This window comes from Panthera leo, chromosome C1 (genome assembly GCF_018350215.1).
Source record: "Panthera leo isolate Ple1 chromosome C1, P.leo_Ple1_pat1.1, whole genome shotgun sequence".
Taxonomy (NCBI): domain Eukaryota; kingdom Metazoa; phylum Chordata; class Mammalia; order Carnivora; family Felidae; genus Panthera; species Panthera leo.
The window spans coordinates 191,668,125-191,690,138 of record NC_056686.1 but is presented as its reverse complement, the minus strand read 5'-3'; the positions used below and the strand labels follow the sequence as shown (position 1 = coordinate 191,690,138).

The window sequence follows — 22,014 nt, the reverse complement described above, 5'->3', positions numbered from 1 at the left end:
TTCAGTTTCTGAGCAGCAGTCAGAAGGCCCAAGAGGCCAAGGGTGGGGCTCAAACGTGTCTGAAGGTGAACTTCACCCATTTTGAAATGCACTTCACAGTGGTCCTGGTCCCCCCTTCAGAAATAGCAAAACAGCAGTGTTTTAGCTTTTATTGCTTCAGAGTCTTTACAAAGTGTCCTTCTCTCTCGTCTTTTCTTTGTCCTTATTGCCTCAATAAAACCTGTCTGGCGGAGTGAGGGGACATGCCTGGGAAGGGTGAGGGAGCATTTGGCCAGGTGTAAGGTTGCTAGACTTAGCAAATAGAATGAAGGACAGCTAGTTTTGAATTTCAGATAAGCGATAAATATTTAAGAGTAGGTATGTCCCATGCAACATTTGCAACGTATGTATGCTGAAACATTATTTATGTTTTATCTGAAGTTCCAATTTAACTGGATGTCCTGTATTTTATCTCGCAGCCCTAGCCAGATGGCTACTCTACAACTACATGTATCCTGTGAATAATGGTTATAAGCCTCTGGTGAGTCTGCTTAGAAAAGGAAACAAACAATAAAATCACTTTGAACTCTATTGTTGTATTGAATTCAGTGACATTTTGATATCCTTTGACAATAAAAACAGCCATACAAATATTCTCAAACGAATGTGTGTTTTATTTTGGAAATGTTGACTTATGTTTATTTCTATCAGCTCAGTTCCTTGGATTTTCTGTGAATTCAGAATTTTATGTGAATTCATAATGTTGAGCACTACGGAGCTGGAACACTGCCTGGGCTCCTCATGTTGAACTCATGTCTGGGTGAATGTGGACAAGCTATTTAGCTTCTCTTTTTGCCTCAATTTCTTCATCTGCAAAATGGAGATCATACTAGCACCCATCTTATAAGATTGTGTGAAGTGAAGAAATGTATATGAAAGTGACTATTCACTTTGTATATTTCACAATGTATATGAAAGTATATGAAATGTATATGAAATGTATATAAAAGTATTAGCTCCCCTCTGCTTGCCCCACCACTCCATTCCTGAGAGTGAACAGCGTCACTTTCCAGACCACTGCAAAATACTAGACTATGTATCTTTAGTAAATGGTGTTGGGGAAACTGGACAGCGACATGTAGAAGAATGAACGTGGACCACTTTCTTACACCATACCCAAAAATAAACTCAAAATGGATGAAAGACCTCAGTGTAAGACAGGAAGCCATCAAAATCCTCGAGGAGAAAGCAGGCAAAGACCTCTTTGAACTCAGCCACAGCAACTTCTTACTCAACGTGTCTCTGGAGATTAAGGGAAACAAAAGCAACAATGAACTGTTGGGACCTCATCAAGATAAAAGCTTCTGCGTGGTGAAGGAAACAATCAGCAAAACTAAAAGGCAACCAATGGAATGGGAGAAGATATTTGCAAATGACATATCAGATAAAGGGTTAGTATCCAAAATCTATAAGGAGCTTATCAAACTCAGCACCCCAAAAACAAATAATCCAGTGAAGAAATGGGCAGAAGACATGAATAGATACTTTTCCAAAGAAGACATCCAGATGGCTAATAGACACATGAAAAAATGTTCAACATCACACATCATCAGGGAAATACAAATCAAAACCACAATGAGATACCACCTCACACCTGTCAGAATGACTAACATTAACAACTCAGGCAACAACAGATGTTGGCAAGGATGCCGAGAAAGAGGAACCTTTTTGTGTTGCTGGTGGGAATGCAAACTGGTGCAGCCATTCTGGAAAACAGTGTGGAGGTTCCCCAAAAAATTAAAAATAGAATTATCCTATGATTCAGCAATTGCACTACTGGGCATTTATCCCAAGAATACAGATGTGCTGTTTCGAAGGGGCACATGCACCCCAATTATTATATAGCATTGCTATTGACAATAGCCAAATTATGGAAAGAGTCCAAATGCCCATCAAATGATCAATGGATAAAGAAGATGTGGTTTATATATACAATGGAGTATTACTTGGCAATCAAAAAGAATGAAATCTTGCTATTTGCAATAATGTGAACAGAACTAGAATGTATCGTGCTAAGCGAAATTAGTCAGAAAGAGACAAATACCATATGACTTCACTCCTATGTGGAATTTAAGATACTAAGCAGATGGAACATAAGGGAAAAGAAGCAAAAATAATATAAAGACGGGGGGGGGACAAAACATAAGAGACTCTTAAGCATGGAGAACAAAATGAGGGTTGCTGGAGGGGTTGTGCGTGGGAGGATGGGCTAAATGGGCAAGGGGCATTAAGAAGGACACTTGTTGGGATGAGCACTGGGTGTTACATGTTGGGGATGAATTACTGGGTTCTGCTCCTGAAATCATTTTTGTGCTATATGCAAAAAAAAAATACTAGGCTATAGACACAATAGCTATGTCTCGAAGAAATTTGATTCTTATTCTTTACTTCTATTACTCTTTACTAATACACAGGTACCAGCAAAGCCACACTCCCTGTTGTAACCCCTTAATCTACTGATTGATTTGTTCATTCAAGTATTCATTTGGCAGGCACTTATTGAGGACCTAACATGCACCAGGCACAGTGTTCTAGGAGCTGGGGATACCTTGTAAAGAGCAAAGTCGCTGTTTTCCAATGAGAATGGCTCATAATGATGGTCGGGTGGGGAGATAATGAACAGATAAGCAGGAAAATATATTACATTGTATTACATTGTATTGTACATATTATATTATGTTGTATAATTTTATATTATATTATATTATATTATATTATATTATATTATATTATTATATTATATTATTTTACATTATATTATCCTAATGTTTACGTGGAGCAACCAATTAGGGAAAAGGCTGTGAAACGGAGCATTGACTTTGGTTAGTGAAGATCACTGGTAACCATGATAACAAGTTTTTATTCCCTGAACGTTGTTCAACACAACGGGAGGAGGAGGAAGCTGAGAAGGCAACTTTGCTAAAACGGAAGCAGAAAAATGGGCGGCAGGTAAAAGGGGAAATGGAGTTCAGAGGCTTTTTGTTTTTTTCACGGGAGCTCTTCAGCAGTTCACATGTTTGTAAGCTGAAGGAAGGACCAAGTAGAGAGGAACTGATGGCATAGGAGGCACGGGACGGTGCTGGGAGTGAATGTGTGACAAGGCGGTGGGGGAAGGGATGGCAGGGGGCTGGAGGATCTGCTCTCACACTGCACCCAGGTCACTACCTCCCCGCAGTAAAGCCTGGGGCAGAGGCTGGTCTGAGCGTGTGCAGCTGGGGGAGGGGCGGTGCAGGGGGCTTGGTTAATGTGGCAATGGGAAAATGTGGTATTTTTTTTCTGCTTTCTCCGTGAAATAAGACATAAAATACTGTCTTTCATTTCTCCTCTCAAATAATTATGGATTACTGATGAGCTGAAAATAATTGATGAGAAATGACTGCTTTCTCATTTCTATCAGGCTCTTGCCAAGCCCCTCCGCATAGCCTTGGAGATGTACCGTTGTCTCCCGGCTCTCTCGGGGCCCAGGGGATTGAGGCTCTGACTTATTTTAATTTCTTCCCAGACAGCTCTTTCAGCTCCCTGTGCCGTTCCCAGGATGAAGCACCAGTATTTTGATGTTTTTCACCCATCACGTGTTTCTCTCCATTGAGATAAACTTCTTCCAGGAGAAGCTGCCCATCTTGACAAGTCTGTTTCGCGTCTGTGCTCCGCTGCACAGCCAGACCCGAAAGTGACGGGAACTGACAAAATCTCTGAACTTGTCCCATTGGATTTGTCTAATGGGCCTTTCCCTGACATAGATGAAAAAGTCATTGACAGAAACAGACCATTTACCATGAACCTGAGCAGAGGTATAAGCAGCGACAGATGAAATAGGGCTCAAAATAAAGCTGGAAAATTCAGGACGCATATGATGGGCCCAGGGAGATCTCTGCTTTCAAATGCCAAGACGAAATGAATGATATTGAGTTTTGTAGCCCCAGGTTATCTGGCTGGTTAGCAGGAAAGCCAGGCTTCCACTCTCCATCTCTCTCCCTCTTCTGCACCAGAGAGAGGCTGCTAAGTGGTAACCTGGAGGGTGAGGGGTGACACTTCTGGGCCCAAGGGACTGACCTCTCTTTCCAAAGGTAGTGAGACCAAGAAAAAAGCACTATTTAAAATTTTGTGGCCATTTAGAAATTCTAGTCTGTTGGCAAAATTCGTGTTGAAGAAAGCTTTCCAAATGGAAAAGTCACAACTTAGGAGGGATATTTTTAGGTTCTATAATCGACACCTAACGTGAACATCCTATAAACTCAATATTGGCCTTGGAAAGCCCTCGTATCACCCATAAAACATACAGCCCTGTATTCATATTTCTGTCCACTGCATTGGATTAAAGGTAAAAACAGAAGGGAAATCTGAATGCAGGTGCCTGGCCTTCAGACCAGTCTGCCTCTAAGGTGGCTATCAAATCTCCAGCTTTGAACGAGCACTGGGTGGAGAATGTAAGTGTTCCTGTTGGGTCATAGGCTTTACTTTATTCTCTTTTAATATTAAGGCTCGACAACCTTTACAGATGGTAAAAGATGTGTTTGTTATTGTGAGGGTTAAATGGAATGGTGGCAATGCATCAAATCCAGCTTAGGGCTGAAGTCTGAGTGTTGATTAATGCTGAAATAACACCACTCCAGTCCGTTTTCTTTAAGAAAGATCTTTAGATGATCCTGTCAATAGGTAAAAGCGAGGGCTAGGTCTCTAAAGGAAGGATGTTGGCTCACTGAAAAGTTAAAATTGCCTTTATTAAAAATTTTTTTTTTACAACATAGTTACAACATAGTGGTTTGGTAAGTCTATAGGTTATGCTCTGCTCACCCCAAGTGTAGCGACCATCCGTCACCATACACTGCCATTACATATCCTTGACTACGGTCCCTATGCTTCAAATTGCTTTACTAAGGCAGTTTCTTAAACACTTTTAAAACACAAAATGCAACTTAGGGCAAGAAGGTCCTATGCCGAAAGATGGTTGATTGGTTTTCAAAAGGGAAGAGAAGGACATCTTGGTAGCAGCCCAACACTGGAGTCTGGAGGAGAGAGGGTGGTAGGACAGGAAAGGACCAAAGGAGTAGAACCTTGGCAACATGCTGGGCCGTGGACACGGAGGGAGGGGGCCCGCAAGCGCTGATGTGCTCAGGAATAGAGATACTGAGCTTGGGCTTTCGTTTTCCTTTTCTGGCTTTTGAAACTCCCTTGTGATCACCTAAACTACTTTCATAGTATGGGTGACCTGGTACAGCCCTAACGTGGTGGAAAATTATGCAACGGGTCAGAGTCCAAGTTGGGCTGGGAAAATGGGGAGGGCTCCCTAACCTTCCCCCAACCACCCCTCTCCCAAGGCTGGAAGCAATGTGGTATTAAGGAGAGATGATTGTTGCAGGTCGGAGGAGGCGCTCAATAGCAAGACCACCAGACAAGTCCAAGGTGGAGTGGAGATGGGAAGTTAGGCGCCAGGCCACGGAGAGGACACAGCTGCAACACCAAGGGCAAGGGTGGACTGAGCCAAAGGCCGTTCCCCCAAACGTGCTGAAGTTGGGGTTGTAGGCAATGCCACAGGTGCCAGCCTGTGGCATAAAGGATTGAAGGACCTCATATAACCTTAGCGCTAGACTCCTGCTGCCATTAGACTTGCCACAAGTCACTTCACAAAGTGGCAAGTTGCCCTGGCTTCTAGAACACGGTGGGGATGTGTCAAACTGAAACAAACACGTTCTCGGCCTTCCTGAGGCTGTCGGTTTCTGGGCTGTGGCCCCTGTCCTGTGGAAGGTGACCCTCTAAAGGGGAAGTGCCACTCTGCTATGATGTGGTTGGGGCTCCTGCCTGCTTGTGTTTCCCACCAGGAGTCCTGAGACTTAGCACTGCCTGTGCACTCTCTCAAGAGGGGATTTATGACTGAGGGCCCGTGGACCAGATCCAAAGCCGCATCCCCGCCTGCCCCACGGGACATAGCTCAGTCTTTGGTCATTACGGAGAGGAGCAGAAATCCAACCTGTGTGTTGAGCATTGTGGGGCTTTAAAGGAAACGTGCACTCAGGCTTCTGCGAGATGCTGCCACCACGAGGCTGCCTCACCTCTGTCTTGGTCAGTGTTCTCCTGAAAGCAGAGTCTCGGTCAAGGATGAGGTCAACATAGTTATTTGGGATCCGATCTTGGGAAACAGGAGTGGAGAGACTGAGGCAGGGAAGGGGGAAAAGCCAACATATGGGTGCATAACTCACGTATCTTCTGCAGGTATTCAGAAGGAGGCTGGGGCCTTGCTCTATTGGCTCCTGTCTCTTGGTAGTTGAGGGTTGGGCGAAGGGAGCAGTAAGCCCTCTGTGGGTCTGGGTTTTCCCTGTGTGGATCTCCCATAGCTTCAGGAAAGGCCCTGAGGCAGAGGAGCCAAGAGTGTTCTCTGAAGGAGCAAGCGTGAGGTGGGCCTTGTCAGAGTTGAGTCCGAGTTGAAGTGAGGGGGTGTGACGCAGGGCATCCAGATGATCGGTCAACATCTCTAATGCCGAAGAGCAGGATCCATCATTCTGGGAGTGCACTAGGATCTGGGCACTGCTGACCTGACCCGGACTCAGCTTTACTGCCCCTCTTCTGCACGGTCCCCCCTGCTCCATTACAGAAGCCAAGGATGCCTGTCCTGGGCTGTGCTTTTCCTCCTTGGCTTCCTTGCCCTTATTCTCAGTTTTCTACACATCAATGCATGGGAAGAGGCTGACATGTAGCAACAGCTCTAGAAATTAGTTCCCTTCTCGGGCGCCTGGGTGGCTAAGTTGGTTGAGCGTCTGACTTCGGCTCAGGTCATGATCTCACAGCCCGTGGGTTCGAGCCCCACATCGGGCTCTGTGCTGACAGCTCAGAGCCTGGAGCCTGCTTCAGATTCTGTGTCTCCCTCTCTCTCTGCCCCTCCCCGCTCATGCTCTGTCTCTCTCTCAACAATAAACATTCAAAAAAAAAAAAAAAAGAAATTAGTTCCCTTCTCTGTTTCCTCCTTCACTTCTATTGACCTTTTCCTCATAAAACGTGGTGTCTGTCAGGTTTAAGTCCCTCAGACTCTTTTCTTCTTTCTCCCTACTCCCCCAGTTGCAGCTCTCACCTCTCTGTCACTATCTCCATCAGAATATCTTGGGGAGTGTCCATCTTTCCATCTCTGGCCCTTCGTTAATCTACACCCACCTCAGATTCACCTGGTTATTTTTATGCTCAAGTTTGGGAACCTCGCCTCTAGTGTGGAATCTCCAACAGATAGTTGAACATTCCGTTCGGGCTGTCTCCCCCTCACCCCAGTTCAATATGCCTACGAGTGACTTTGCTTTCTATCCCCAACCCATGCCATCCTGCCTCTCCCCAGTATCTCTCTGCCCCCCACAGAGAAGGAGAACACTGGTGCTTAATTTCTGTTCATGCTGTCAATCCTTGTCCACGTGTGTTCAAAATGCTGGAACCACGTTTGACTCCTCAGCCTCTTTGAAAGGGCAGTCCACCTGGTGTCCATAGGTCATGGTGGGGGTTACAGGGAGACAGTGGCGAGACCACCTTGAAAGGGCAGATCAGGAAGTAAATGGTCAGGTTTTCTAGGGCTTCAGCAACACGGTGGGGCCCGTGGAGTCAGGTTGCTAGCGCTAAAAGGAAAGGATCGGTAGAGATTGGCTTGTCTGACCCCTCAGGTTACCACTGAAGAAACTGAACCTAGAGAGACAAAGAGCATTGACAAAGGTCACTCTTCCAGTTCATGCAAAAGTTGGACCTCAAGGGACAGTGGTCTCTCTGCCTTCCTTCCCAAAGTCCTTCCCACAGTGACACAATTAAATGGGGGAACCTGTGCCAGGTGCTTTTTAAGTTCAAGGAACAAAATACAGAAGTCAGACAAGAAAGGAAAGTTATTTCATACAAATGAAAAGTTTAGAGGTGTCTGGCTTCAGGGAACATTTGAGCCAGGAGCTTAAATATGTCAACAAGTGCAGGCGGATGGGATGCCCTTCTGAGCTTAACCTAGACCACATGAGCCCCAAGATCATGTGTGAGATTCAAATAGAAATAAGGGTTGTTGGAAGGGGAAGAGAAGACACTGGATGCTTAACAGGGTCAACAAAAAATCACTTCAAAACTCTCAACAGGGGACAGAGGTATGTGATCTGAAGTCTGAATGATCCAAGGTCATAGCCAGACTAGGTCCATTTCGGTAAAATCAGGGCGGAGGTCTGGTTTTGGGGTTGAAACTGAAGAGATTACAACAGCCAAGAGGGAGCAATGGGAGTTGTCTGAAAACTGGCCTGACATAATTCATCCCTGTGCCCTGAACATTCTTTCTGTCTCTTCAGGGAGGGCAGGGCTGCATTCTTGGGATGGCATGGGACTCCCACTGGGGAGCTGGGTGATTCTGGTGTCTCTAGGGTGTGGGGAAGGGGTGGAGGTGAGAAAGCAGCCCAGCCAGGACTAAACCATCCCTCTGGACAGCTGTCCTCCTATGAGAGCTGGCCAGTGAGCAGGACCCCGGACCCTGGACCCTGTCCAATGTTCTCTTGTTCTTCTTCACGGCGCCTGAGCATCTGTCTCTCCCTCGCCAACCCTCAGCTCAGGTGGGAGTTGCTGGTGCCTGGGCCACTGCCAGAGCCTGCAAACTGGTTTCTCAGCCTTGCTTCTCACCGGCCCCAGTGCATTCTGTGCCGGGGTACTCACCTCTGACACCAGGTTTGTTATAATGTCATTTCCCTGCCCGAAGGCCTTCAGTGAGCCCATGCTGCCTTCAGGACCAGATCCAAGCCCCTAATCTGGCTCACGTAGCACCTCCTCTGAGACCCTTTCACTGTGCCCATCATTCCCACCTCCAAAACCCAATAGCACTGAGAGTCTGTCCCACTTAGTTGGAACCACCAGCTTTTTCTGATTTCCATCATTAATTATGGTTTGTGTGTCTGTTTCCATACTCTGATTCCACAATACCAGAGGACAGAGAAGGGCACGTCCAACCATTGCCCCAGGTACAGCTCTACACTGACTATGTGTAGTCAGTGGATAAGCAAAGAGCATTTGTTCATTGGGGTTAGACTCTTTGGCTTGGAGTCTTGGTCATTTAAGACTTTCTTGTTGTAATATTTTGTAATCTCTAGAAATGTGGGCTTGAATTATGAGCTAAGAAGGAGATGAATGGGAGATATTTTCGCACTCCTTTCTTACAATTACTTTTCCTTGTCTGCTCGAGTTTATATCAGCATCAGTATCTACCTCTGACTTAACTTACCAGGAGATGCTCTTAAAACCTACCAGTGTGCGTTTCTAGAATTCAAATGGGCATATGAATTGAAAGACCAAATTTGTCATGCCTCCAGCATGCAGGCTCAGAGGAGGATGTCAAGCAACAACAACACAACGGCAGGATGCGCGCGCGCGCGCGCACACACACACACACGGAGCATGCATTTAGGACCAGAACAATTTTAAAGGGGAGATTTGAAGCATTAAAAAATGACATAGGAATATTCTTCGTTGACTCTTATCCATTTCACTCTTCGGTAGCGATGAGGCCAAAAATCACTGCCTGAGAGCTCTCAGCATCCCTGTCCTGGAAAAGGGTGGATGTTGACTTTCCTAACAGGTATAAGTTTCAAAAGGGACAGCCTTTCGCTTCAGCAAGTAGGAAAAGAGGCTCTGTCAGGTGACTTTTGGCCGGAGAAATGGTGATAAGGCTGCTGGGTTCCTGGAGGAAGAACAAGACGCAACGGAGTCAGGTGTAAACCTGATATTTGGAGTTTCCCGACAACTTGGGTTGGTCAAATGCTGAATCCCCATTTATGTTCAAAACAAATGGAACCTCATTCTGTGACCAAAAGAGACTGCTCAGGTGTGGTGTTGCTCCAGAGGCAGCCAGGCAGAAGCCACCTTCCTGCAAGGGGACAGGCCCCCAATGTGAGGCAATCTGCTGGTGGGAACAGAGAAATATAGGGCAAGGGGTTGATAGGCCCCCAGAATACTTAATCCTGCTGTCCTCCCTCCTTCACCAGGGAAGCAACGGACTGGAAAATTAGTACTTCGAAAAATGCCTTCTTTTCTGTTACTACTACCTGAAATGCTGTGGAATTGTTTGGTCTCGTCTTGGAGGGTGGGTGGGCGGGTGGTGCCTTCGGGTCAGTAGACAGCAGGGCAGATCCTGGGTCTGTCTGTGTCAGGGACAGGGGCTGCGTTTTCCAAAATGTTTATGCAGATGGAGACTATCGTCCTTGGTCCTGAGACACAAAAGTCGTAATTGTCGTTAGGGGCTGACTTGTGTCCTCCTCAAATTCATATGGTGAAGTGTAACTCCTAGGACCTCATAATGCTACTGCATTTGGAAACACGGCCTTCAAAAGGGTAATTAAGGAGAGATAAGGTCATAGGGGAGGGCCCTAATCCCCTGGGACTAGTCTCCTTACACACCCAGGAGACCAGGTGAAGACAGGAGAAAGCGGCCATCTACCAGCCAGAGAGAAGCCTCCGGAGAAATCAATCCTGCTGACACCTTGATCTTGGACGTCCAGCCTCCAGAGCTGTGACAAAATGAGTTTCTATTGTGGAAGCCAGCAGGTCCGCGGTACTTTTTTATGACAGCTGGAGCAGGTTAACGTGATTGAAGTTGAGCGAGTGGAGGGAGACAGACTTAAAATGGAGAAGCACAAGTTCTGGGCAGCCCTGGGTTTTATTATGAATGATAAAGGAAGGAATGCAATCATTCATTCAGCACATACTTTTATTTCAGACCCTGGGTGGGTAGCACGTAGAGGCTGGAAGAAGCCCTTCCTTTCACTGTCCCCAGTAGAGAAAACAAAGCATACCAGGGAAGCTTAATAACCTCTGCCCACCAGCTGCTGGCCTCCTGCCTCTGGGAGGCAAGGATAAATCTGGTGATCCACTGACTACTCAACACATAACAATGGCCACTGGAATGAAATTACTATTGTCTTTTCACATTTCCACTGGACCTAACCTTGAAGGTCCAGTGTTATCCCTCCGCATCAAGTTCTCAGCTTGAACATGAGCCCTCGTTCAAATTGCGAATGATCAAAATAGATAAAATATTTAGTGTTTTTTTATTGCCCCTCTCGGCAACGTGCAAGGTCCTGGTTGGCCTCATGCAAGGGGTATGGACAAGCCACTGGCTCACTTAGCAGCGCTTATAGGCTGCTGGCAAATGGCTCTGGCAGGTGGTGCGGTGGAGGGGGAGGGCTTGCAGTCTGTCCCTGGGGACCCCGCAAGCGTCTCCGGGTAAAGTACCATCTCTCAAGCTTGAGAAGCCCAAGCTCCCTGCCCCCCCCTCTTCAGCTTATTTTTCTCTCCTGACTCATGTCTGCTGCCTCATTTGAGTTACTGTGCAAACGTTTAGCCAAGAAGCCATACCAGGCCTTGCGTTTATTTACGACCGCCCCAGGACTTTACAGCTGAGGCACCGAGGCAGCATTCCATGCCGAGCCTTCTGGTCAAATAAGGACAAAGTGAACCACGCCTTCCACTCTTGGCACTGAAGCACGTCCGTTAGAATGCTGTGTGCCAGACGCAAAAGCCTCCCCTACGCTGGGCCATTCTTCCCTGGCTCCCCAGTGACCCCCAAATCTTGGAGCCGTGAATTAGAAGAAAGAAGCGCAGAATATCGTGCAGGGACCGGGGTGCCGGAGGACAGGAAGGCTTTTGTTTCTTCCTCTTTCTGGGCTTCCTGCAGGAAGTTGATTGTGCATTCTCCAAGTTCTAAGGCAAAAGTGCTTTGCCATTATGCAGTCTGGTTTGTCAGCAGGGAGCCTTCTAGAAAAACTCAAGGAGAGGCAAACAACGCGGTTGGCCTAAGACACATGTGTCTGCGTGCACACGCATGCATGCACACCCACGAAAGAGCCAAAGAAACGGAGATGGATGGGGCTGCCGTCCTGGAGGGATGATCAGCCTCGTGGCAGACATAAAAACTCCCCACAGGAGGAGTTTATAAACCAATGGGGGGCGGGGGTACAATTACACATAAAACTACTCTGACGATTCCAGACCAAAAAAAATGGTTTGGACAGTCAGCACTGTGGCTAAGCTTTGGTGACCAGATGAGTGAGAGCCTTTAGAAGGTTCTGATGCTTTGCTGTTTCTCCATTTGCTCAATAAAAAATAAGCCGGGGGGGTGCCTGGGCGGCTCAGTCGGTTAAACGAAACGTCCGACTTTGGCTCAGGTCATGATCTCACGGTTCTTGAGTTTGAACCCGGCACCGAGGTCTGTGCTAAGAGTTCAGAGCCTGGAATCTGCTTTGGATTCTGTGTCTCCCTCTTTCTCTGTCCTTCCCCTGCTCATTCTCTCTCTCTCTCTCTGTCTCTGTCTCTGTCAAAAATAAACAAACATTAAAAAAATTAAAAAGTAATGAAAATAAAGAATATGCCTAATTTTGCAGCAGTTAGACCTACTGTGTGCAAAACCTCAGAGACAGGGTCTGGGGGAAACAGTGTCAGCTGTGGCCGTGCACGGACCCCAGCCTGCCTGCAGAAGGGGCCCAGTGCTATCAGATGTGCACTGCAGGAGGGGCGGTCAGAACGAGAGAGCAAACAAAATAACGAGCACGATCCTGCCTCGAACGCTCTAAGTGCTTTGCGGCCATTTGAAGACAAGAGAGTAAACAACCTCCCATCTCCTTCCTATACATTAGTGCTCGGCAAATATTTGGATGATCTCGGCAGGGACGGTTTTCAAGGAATCCTTGTGGGGTGGGGACGGAGAAGGCTTCTTTATAAGATAAATATTTATAGCTAAAGTAAAAGAGCTAAAGGAAAAGGAAATGGACTTTAGACTTCCCATAGATATTTTCTTATCTCTTGGTCATTTCCTTTTGGGGACATTGCTTCCTGTCCCATCCTCTCTGCCCCCGGGCCTCCACCTGCTCCTCTTGTCTTGTCTCTAAGGGAGTTCCTGCCATTCCCAGCTGTCCCCAGGAGTCCAAGATCCTCACTCCTGCTGGCTCGGTGAGGTAAAAAGGGCCTACACTCCATCGGTAATCAGCTTTCAGCCCAGCACTATCTATGGGGTTTCCGAGAGTCTTTGAGGCACACATACTTTCACAGCTTGGATAACAAGGGCTTTCTGCCTCATTCTGCTTCCCACCCTTCTTCTTGGTCCCCCGCCTCCTTCCCCCTGCTGCTCAGACTTTATCTAGCCAGCAGCCTTCAGGAGCCCTGGGGACTCCCCACCACCAGGGGCAGCTGGGAGGCCACACGACTTGCACGGAGCACAGACCCTTGCCCACAGCATGGCTGGGATGTGAACTGCCTGCATGTACGGCAGGGACACACTTTCCTGAAGGATCCTTTTTGGGGGAGGGAGAAGGAGAAGGAGGAGACAAAAGGAGGACAAAAGGAGAAAGGTGGACAGCTCAGGACCGCACTTCTTTATTGTTCATTTCCAAATGGGATGGCAGAGCTCTGTCAAGTCCACAGGGGCTGTGTCTGGCATGAGTCAGCAACCAGTGCAATTTACTGCCAGTTGATTAAATTAGCATTTGTTATAAGCCAGAAAGGGGAGGGGGGTGTTGTGTGCAGGGATAGATGGAGAATGAAGAAAATCTTCTTCATGCCTTTTGAATTATTTATGGCCTGGAACTTTACATGCTAAAACCTAACCAGACTTGATAGAGAGAGCCTGGGAAGGATTCTCTCTTCCCTTAAAGCCACAGAGCACATGCTTTTGGTCTCCTTGGAGGACTAGGAGAGTGCTAACAATGACAGACTCTACCGGAGCGAGTGGAACTCTCCATTTTACTGTGACCTTGAAAATAGATACGCTGCACAGAAATCCTGCTTCCACGAGGCACAGGAAGACTTAGATTTCTCAGTAAGCTTTTGAGCAATGGATGTGAATGTGTGAATGCATTCTGCTTGGATTCTGCCGAGTGGGAACGTGGGACGGCCGTCAGATCAGTGGACAAAGGATAGGTCTCTTGGATTCCGCCCCTGGCTCCCAGCCAGATGGGAAAGAAACAAAGACTCCAGAGCCTCTGCCTTCCTTCCCCCATGCGTCTCCCTCCTCCCTCCTCTACACACCACCCCCCCTTCCCCTGCCTTTACCGCCTTGCAGCCCAGTATTTGGAGAGAGTCTGCTGACTCCTCTCACGTTTTGGGAAATCATGTGTAATTGTTTAGGATGTAAAAATGAAGTGATTCAATCTCAGAAAGGGGCTCCCCTTTTGGGAGGTGGGTGCCTGCAGAAAAGCACGAATTCCATGCAGGGTGTGTGCGCAGGGAGCCTGGCAGGGTGGAGGGGAGCAGCGTGTGGAGAACACCTGGACGCACTCCAGCTGGGCATCAGGGTGGCCTGGCGAGCGTCTTTGGTCCGTGGCTCTTCTGACTGCTGGAAGCAGCAGGGCAGCCGGCACACCAGCCCAAAGGAGCTGCCTCTGTTCATAGTCAAGATCTGAAGCTTTTGTCCGGTGAAAAGGCAAACTCTTGGGGTCCTCCTATAGACTCACAGTATACCTCCAAAGCTGCTACTTCAGGATAGGGCTCCTTCTCCTTACCTCAAATGCTGCCCGTGGACCACACTGGAAGGCAGGCTTTTTGCCCAGAAGCGGTGACTCTATCTCGAGAGGTGCAAGAAAAAAAGAGCCAGGGGAGAGTGGCTGAATGAGGCGGGACAGAAGCAGCATGACAGATAACGGGACTGGAGACAAAGAGTGGGGATGGGTGCTTTGGTTAAAAAAAAAAAAAAAAAAGGAATGCAATCCTTTCCTCGCCTCATCACTGCTAGCTCGGTTTACCCGTCAATGCAATATGTATATAAAACCTGAATCCAAGGCTGACCTTTTAGTAAGAACTGAGTCATTTTTTTTCCAGTCGCTAACATAAGTCTTACATTTTCAGCTGTGTATAAGCTCAGCAAAGCAGGCAGTGTCCACTGGAGTCCTGGCACATGCAAAATGACCTACGAATTTATAGTGGAGAATGGAAAGGATCACAGTGTCGAGCCCCAGCGCGGGGTTTCCCTGTGCCCCCATCTCAGCACCAAAAGGGGTCCATCCTAGGCCACAGGGGAAGGGCTTGCTTCCTACAGCCAGGATACCGTGCACTGCCCTCTCGTTCCATCGCTGCACCAAGAAGCAAGTTGAGGTCATTTTCATAATTGAGGCAAAACCTCCCTTTCTACTCGAATTACTGAGATATTTCAGGCAAATGTAGATTTCCAAAAAAAAAAAAAAAAAAAAATTAAATGGCGCAATTTGAGTTTGGGAACTCATTAAAAAGCAGTGAGACTTCCTGTATTGCATCAATTATAAACAATTTGGAGGGAAGAGAGGTTGCTTTTTTTCCTCTTAAAGAAATTATCTGGAAAATTACCCAGGTCTTTGCTTCCTCTTTTCAGATGAGATCTGGACAGGCTATGTTAAGTACAATAACCTCATTAGGACAGGTTGAGATGATAAAACCAGGAGAGGAAACCGAGAAGCCCAAACCCTGTCCTTAGGCTTGCCTCCAGCCTGCCTCGCCTCTGATAAATCAGTTCATCTCTCCAGGCACTAGCATCTTTTCCTTTTTCCCCCACTGAAATGGAGCCAAACCCTTTTGCCACTTGTCTACTTTATAGGAATGCTCTAAAAATTAATATTCACTGTGAACCCAGGAGAACCTCAAAGGAATGATCCTATCTCAGCGCAAAACATTATCTGTTTTGTTTCGTCTGTTGCTCTGAGTTGGCACTGATACATTGTTCAGAATCTTTCTAAAAAATCTCCTTTCTGTTTCTGACCCCCATGACCCATAATGATTGGAAACAGTGTACTGGAATAAATCCACGAAAGAAATGTTTTTGCCTGTCCATCAACTCAGCCAATAGGGTTGAAAGTGACTGTGATCATTTTAAGTGGTTCAATGAATGTATAAGCCACGTACTATGGAAGGAGCACCAGTCGCTGCCAATCTTATCCTTCTTTGCCCAGGTTTTTCTTAGTGTTCGAATTGGTATGGAGAGGAGGATGGAGATTTGGGTCTTAGGGATTTGGGGAGGTGAGTCATGCTGAGGAGCTATGTGATTTTACTTACTCAATGTTTCTAGAATCTATCCTCACCCTTTCCATCCCTAATACCCTACTCTGACTCAGGCTTTTATGGTCTCTTGCCTGGATGTCTGAAGCCCCGTTGGAGCTGGCCCTCTTGAGTACGGTGTTACCTGCTAAGCAGTTCCCCATACTGCTGCGAAAGAGTCCTTCCAGAAAGCAGGCTTCGCCAAGTCGGTGCCTCCATTGTCCAGAAACCACAGTCCAGGCTCTCCCAGGGGAGGGACTTCCACGCTCCGTCAACGCCTTGGTGACCTGTGTGTCCAGCTTCACTTCCTGCCATTCCCTGCCCTGCACATTCCTGTTCGCGGACGGCAAACTGCCTATGCTTTCTTGACATGGACCGTGCTACTGTTTACCTTTGGGCCTTCGCTCTTGCCATCCTGTCTGTCATGGGTATCTCAGAGCGAGCAGACAAAAACAAACAGCAAACAATCAACGAGCACCCTTAGCTCTTCAATCATCCTCAGGACTCAGATCATGCGGTATGGGGCACGTACCCTCTGCGCCTCGCTCCCCTTTCTTGTGTTCTCCTCCAGGGTAGGGCTGTCTTCTGAAACCCCCCCACCCCTCCCCCCACCTTGGGCAAGGCTGTAGCATCAAGGTGGCATGTAAGGTTATATGGATCTTGATTATATGCGCATGTCTACCCTCTCTGAGGAGAGGGAACTTGTCTTTTTCATTTCTGTATCTTGAGTAGTACCTGGCTCAAGAAGGGACCCAGTAAATTGTTACATACACCCCTCTTAAGTAGCTTCTATGTGTAACGCACTGTGTTAAATGTTTGTGGAGAAAGTTTCCAATGCTACGCCGTTCAAAGAGAAAAACTGGTAAGTATATCAATGCATATTTAAGTGAATTCCTTATTTTCCTTTGAATGAATGATCCAGAGTTATGCAAATAATTAGCAGTTGGGGGGAACCCTGTGTCAACAGCGGGCCATCTGGCAGTGTGAAGTCATAGCAGGTTGCTTCGCTTTGCTGCCACCACTCTGGGCCTGGGGCTTTCTTGTGGCTGTGGCCTTGGGTATAGAGACCTCCCCCTTCTCTGGAGTTCTCTGCCTTGTGTTCTGTTGCTATGGCAACAACCCACTTTTCATTCTGGACTTCCTGCATAGGAGAAGGGAATCTTTTACTACCAGGGCATAAACGAGGAGGGGTTATTCGAGAAGTAAGTTGACAAGGTTAATCATCAACACATTATACTAGTTCCATAAGTCCTGCTTTAGCAGTAGGGGAGTTTTTTAGATGTTTGTGGCAGTCCTGAAAACTAGATTCGCTGTCCGGATATGAGATTTGGGGTACCCTTTGTTTAGATATCTATGTGCCTGTTGTGATTCTATTTTTAATGAGAAAAATATTTTTGCTCTCCAAGTATATGGAAAACCTATTTTCAGTAATTCAGTGTATTAAAGACGAGAGCAAAATTTCTAGGAGGAAGGCTGAATGATCTTGCAAGTTGTGGAAGGCTGGGATAAAGCAAGATAGTAACACCTGTCCAACTCTATAATAAGCCTGTTCAAATCTGTTAAGGGATTATGTGGAAACATAATAATGTATCATTTGAATACTTTATTTGGAATAGAGTCACCTTTAAAAAAAAGAAATTGCTAGCAGACTTGCTTTCTACATACCTTTCTGTATCCAGGCCTGCGAGTACAGGTGTCTCTTACAGAGTGATTCACTGTTTGGGGACTACAGAAGTCTGATACAGAGATGCCATGTGCTCTAGGCAAGATGTCTTAATCTGGCTGTGTGAGCCCAGCCTCCTTGTAGCTCAGCATCTTTTCCTTTTCTCCCAGAAGAATCGAATTTCTCTTTCTAGTTCAAATACGAGCTTACCCCTGGCCTAGGCTGAGTTCCCTTTGACTTTTTACCAAGGCAGCTTCTCTTTTCCGGTGTCCAGCTTTTACTCCCAAGACAGATGGAGACCTTGCTTTGTTGAAGGGGCAGGTCTCTGATGAGTTTCATGGAACGATGCGGTTCTCTGTCTTTTGCCTCCTCCTGATGCCTGGGTTCCCCTTCTCTCCGATATGCCTCGCAACTCCAGCCCATTTGTCTTCTCTCGAAGGAGCCAGACAAGATTCTCATTTATTCACTTGCAATCAGCTACCCACATCGCACAGAGACGCACAGCATGCGTGAGCATTATTATACCAGGGGCATCGTATGCTCGGGCATGGGCCAGGGAGCGGTGGGGACTTGGCTGGCAGGCTTATCTGTGACAGACGTGATCAGTAGACAGTTTTTCTGTCAAAAATGAAGGTGATACTTTGCTTACTAGGCATCATTCTTGGTGGCTGCCCTGAGTGGGCTGCCATATTTCGTTCCCTATGACTCAGTAGGTAGCCATAGCCATTTGGATTGGGGGGCAGCTCATGGACAGATCCAATTGGACTTTGTGCGCTGGGATTCTTAAGAAATCCCAGTGAGGTAGTGACCAATGTGAGTTTGGAGTAGCCAAAGTGGGCCATGTCCAGGCTGTAGGTACAAGGGAGTAGGAATTAGGATTAAGTAGAAGCTGTTGGGTACAAAAAGGCAACACAGAGCATACAGAAAGAATAAACTAGTTGGTAGGCAAAGGAGAACAGAGTATACACACAAAAGAGGGGGAAGAGAAATACTAAGAGAGTCAGAGGGAGGTGTAAAGAGAAGACTGGAAGAGGAGGGTGGAGGGAGAGAAGGAGAGAGAGAAGGAAGTGGAGAGAAAGTTAGATGGAAGGAGGGAGAAAGGGAAAATCCTTAATCTGCTTCCATTCCATTTGGATTCCCATGGAGTAGCATAAACCAGTACTTAAAGGAACATTCCTTGAAGCCTGCCCATTTTGGTTCAAATCCTGGCTCCTTGCTTGCTAGCTTTTAACCTTGGCACTTACTCTTTGTTTTGTTTTGTTTTGTTTTTACCTTGGCTTCCTCATCTGTACAGTGGGGAGAAGTACAGTGTCTCCCTCAAAGGGCTATTGTGAGGAAGAAATCAGCTAACACACGTAAAGCATTTATCAGGGTGCCTGGCATGCTGTGTAAGTGTGATCTATTTTTATTACAGAAGATCTTGGTTTCAACAGAATGTCTCTCTTACTACCTCATGGGGCTTCCTGACTTCAGTCCCCTGGCCCCCAATCCGAGTTGAACGCATTTGTGGGTATCTGCTCCTTATCATCAAAAACAGCTTAACTGCAATACCTTAAGGGTACTTTCCAGATTTTGAATCTTCTAAAAAGTCATATTTTCTTTGGCATTTTATAAATTTAGGATAAAAAGAGAAACTGTGGGCCTTGTGGGAACAGAAATAGGCAGAGTGAAAGAGGAGGCTTTCGAAGTGTGTACATTGTCCAAACAAGCCATCTTTCATTTGGGCAGGCAGAGTGGAGGGGGGGGGACCTTCCCCCCCATCTGGGGTTACTTCTGGGGGCCAAACACCACATGAACAATGATGCTTTCTTTGATGGCAGGTTTCCTCGCTTCTTCCGTATTGAATAGACATGCTCCCTCCGATTTGCTTCCCTCCACCATATTGCTTCATTTTTACCCTAAAGCTTGTAACCTTCACACTACTCACCTCGTGTGACTGTGTTTCAGGTGTTCTTACAAGGGCTGGCGACACAGTTCCACTTCCAAACCCTGAGCACAAAGCCCACGGAGGGATCCCACAGTGGCTAACACTGTCCCAGAAACCTAGCTTGTGTTTTGCCCACCTGGAGAGGAGACCCCTGCTGTGACAGCGTGCTGAAGGCCTGTATTAGTTTGCTGAAGCTGCCTGGCCAAAGTGTCACAAACTGGGTGGCTTAACAGAAATTTATTTTCTCGGAATTCTGACGAGAGGTCTAAAATTGAGACATCGCGCCCTTCCGAAGGCCATGAGGCCGCGAGCGAGAGTCGGTGTTTGCCTGTCTCCCGGCTTCTGGTGGTTGGCTGACCATCTTTGGTGTTCCTTGTCTTCTGCTCCATCAACCTGATCTCGGCCTTCGTTTTCACGTTGGCGGTCTCCCTGGGCGTTGGGTGTATCTCTGTTGTCCTCTTTTTATAAGACGCCGGCCATATTGAATTAGGACCCACCTTGATGGCCGCATTGTAACTCGATTACCTCTGTAAAGACCCCATCTCTAAATTAGGTCTCATTCTAAGGTACCGGGGTGAGGACTCCAACATAACTTATTTTATTGACACAGTGCGACCCATAACACTGATATATCTGAGGAGTGAATGCTGAAATGGCTCCTGGGGTTGACAGGTGGGTGATTGGGTATAATGCTGGTTTCCTGATAATGGTGTACTTGTGAAGTAAGCCCAGTGACTGTAGCAGTTGTAAGTCATACCCTCATTGCTTAACACTCTCTTGGCTTTTGTAATTTCATACCCTCTTGGTTTTTCTCTACTGGCTTTTCTTCCTTAGAATCCTCGGCTGGACCCCTAAGTGTTGCTTTGCCTCGGGATCTGCACCTTGACTCCTCTTCTTCTCCATCCACATCCTTACTTTGGGGAATCTCATCCAGTTCTGTGGCTTTAAATACCATCGTTAGAGTCATGTCTCTCAAATGTATACCCCTATTCTTAAGCCCTGGTCCATTTTGGAAACCCACATTCATATACTCTGTTATGTATTGCTTTGTAGTCATATTCCCTTAGATGTTGAAGAGGCATCTCAAACTTTTAATGTCCAGCACTGAAATCTTGATTTTCTCCCATAAATATGCTCCTGCCCCTGTGTCCTCTGTCTCAGTAAATGGCACCTCTGTGGCTAGTCTAGTCCTAGGAATCCTCCTTGGCCCCTTGCTTTTCTCCTCCATTCAGCCCAACTGCAGACCTGTAGATGACGGTTGCTTTGAGGCCTCCCCAGCGCCTGTGTACCTCTCACCATCCCTGTGGCCCCCATGGTGCTCCAGGCCTCCAACATCTCTTACCTGTGTGACCGCAAGAGCCTCCTAAATGATCTCCCTCCTTCTACTCTTGTTGGCCCATCCTTCCTGATGGTTCAGACTCATGTAGGTCAGAGCCTGTTCCTCCTTTGCTTTAAATTCTCCACAGGCTCCTCATTGCACTGAGAAGAAAATACAAGCTCTTTCCTCTGACCAAGTAGCCCACAATGGTCAGGCCTCTGCCCACCACTCTCCCACTCCTTGTAGAAAGTCGTCTAAGTCCGTTCCTTCTTGAGGGCTCCCACTAGCTACATCCTCTTTCTAGAGAGCTCCTCTTTCACATGTTCAGTTGACTTTACTTCTTCTTGTCGTTTATGTCGCAGCTCAAACTTCACTTCCCCAGAGAGGCCCTCCCTGACCACGCAACATAAAGCACAACCACACCCCATGTATTTCCTGATTAATTTTAATCCTAGCACTTATCGCTGCCTGCTATGTTTTTATTTATTTACTGTCTGTCTCCTCCCACTAGAATAGAAGCTGCATAACAGTAGGTACTTTGTCCTACTTTCCCATTTTATATCCTTAGGGCCTGAAGCAGTGCCTTGCACAATTTAAGCGTCAACATGAATTTGTCGAATGAATGAATGGACATTCTGGGCAGGAAAGATGAAGGGAACCTATGGTTAGAATATGTACCACGTGTCAGGCATGGTTCAAGCCTTTACTGCCAGGATTCATTTTGACCTTCATAAAATCCTTTAAATTATGTGTTCTTTCCCTTTGACAGATGAGGAAACTGAGGCTTTGAGAGACTAAGGACACTGATCCAACAACTCATAAATTACAGAGCTGAAGTTCTAACTGGTTTCCACATGTTTTCTACTATGACATAAGCTGGAAGTGAGAAGTGCATCATATAACCGATGTTTCAGAAATAAAAGTGAAAGCAAGTGATTGAAAAGTATTAGGTACAATGGTTGCTTCTGGGTCCACTAAAGAAGCTACTTTTTTTGACCTAATCTTTCTAAAACTGGAAAGTTTAATTGGAGGATTAAAGATTTCCACAGTAGAAGTTGTGCTAAGGACAGATAACCTGAAATGGAAGTTTTG

The 22,014-nt window shown here is 46.6% G+C and overlaps 1 long non-coding RNA gene across 1 annotated transcript; it reads right to left on the bottom strand.

Annotated features, from left to right (window-relative positions):
• Positions 1-10,169: 10,169 nt before the first annotated feature.
• Positions 10,170-21,409, bottom strand: LOC122226549. Its single transcript, XR_006205663.1, has 3 exons — positions 20,947-21,409; positions 17,680-18,295; positions 10,170-10,229 (listed from the first exon to the last, which is right to left on the bottom strand). It is a non-coding gene; the product is annotated as an uncharacterized LOC122226549 (long non-coding RNA).
• Positions 21,410-22,014: the final 605 nt, after the last annotated feature.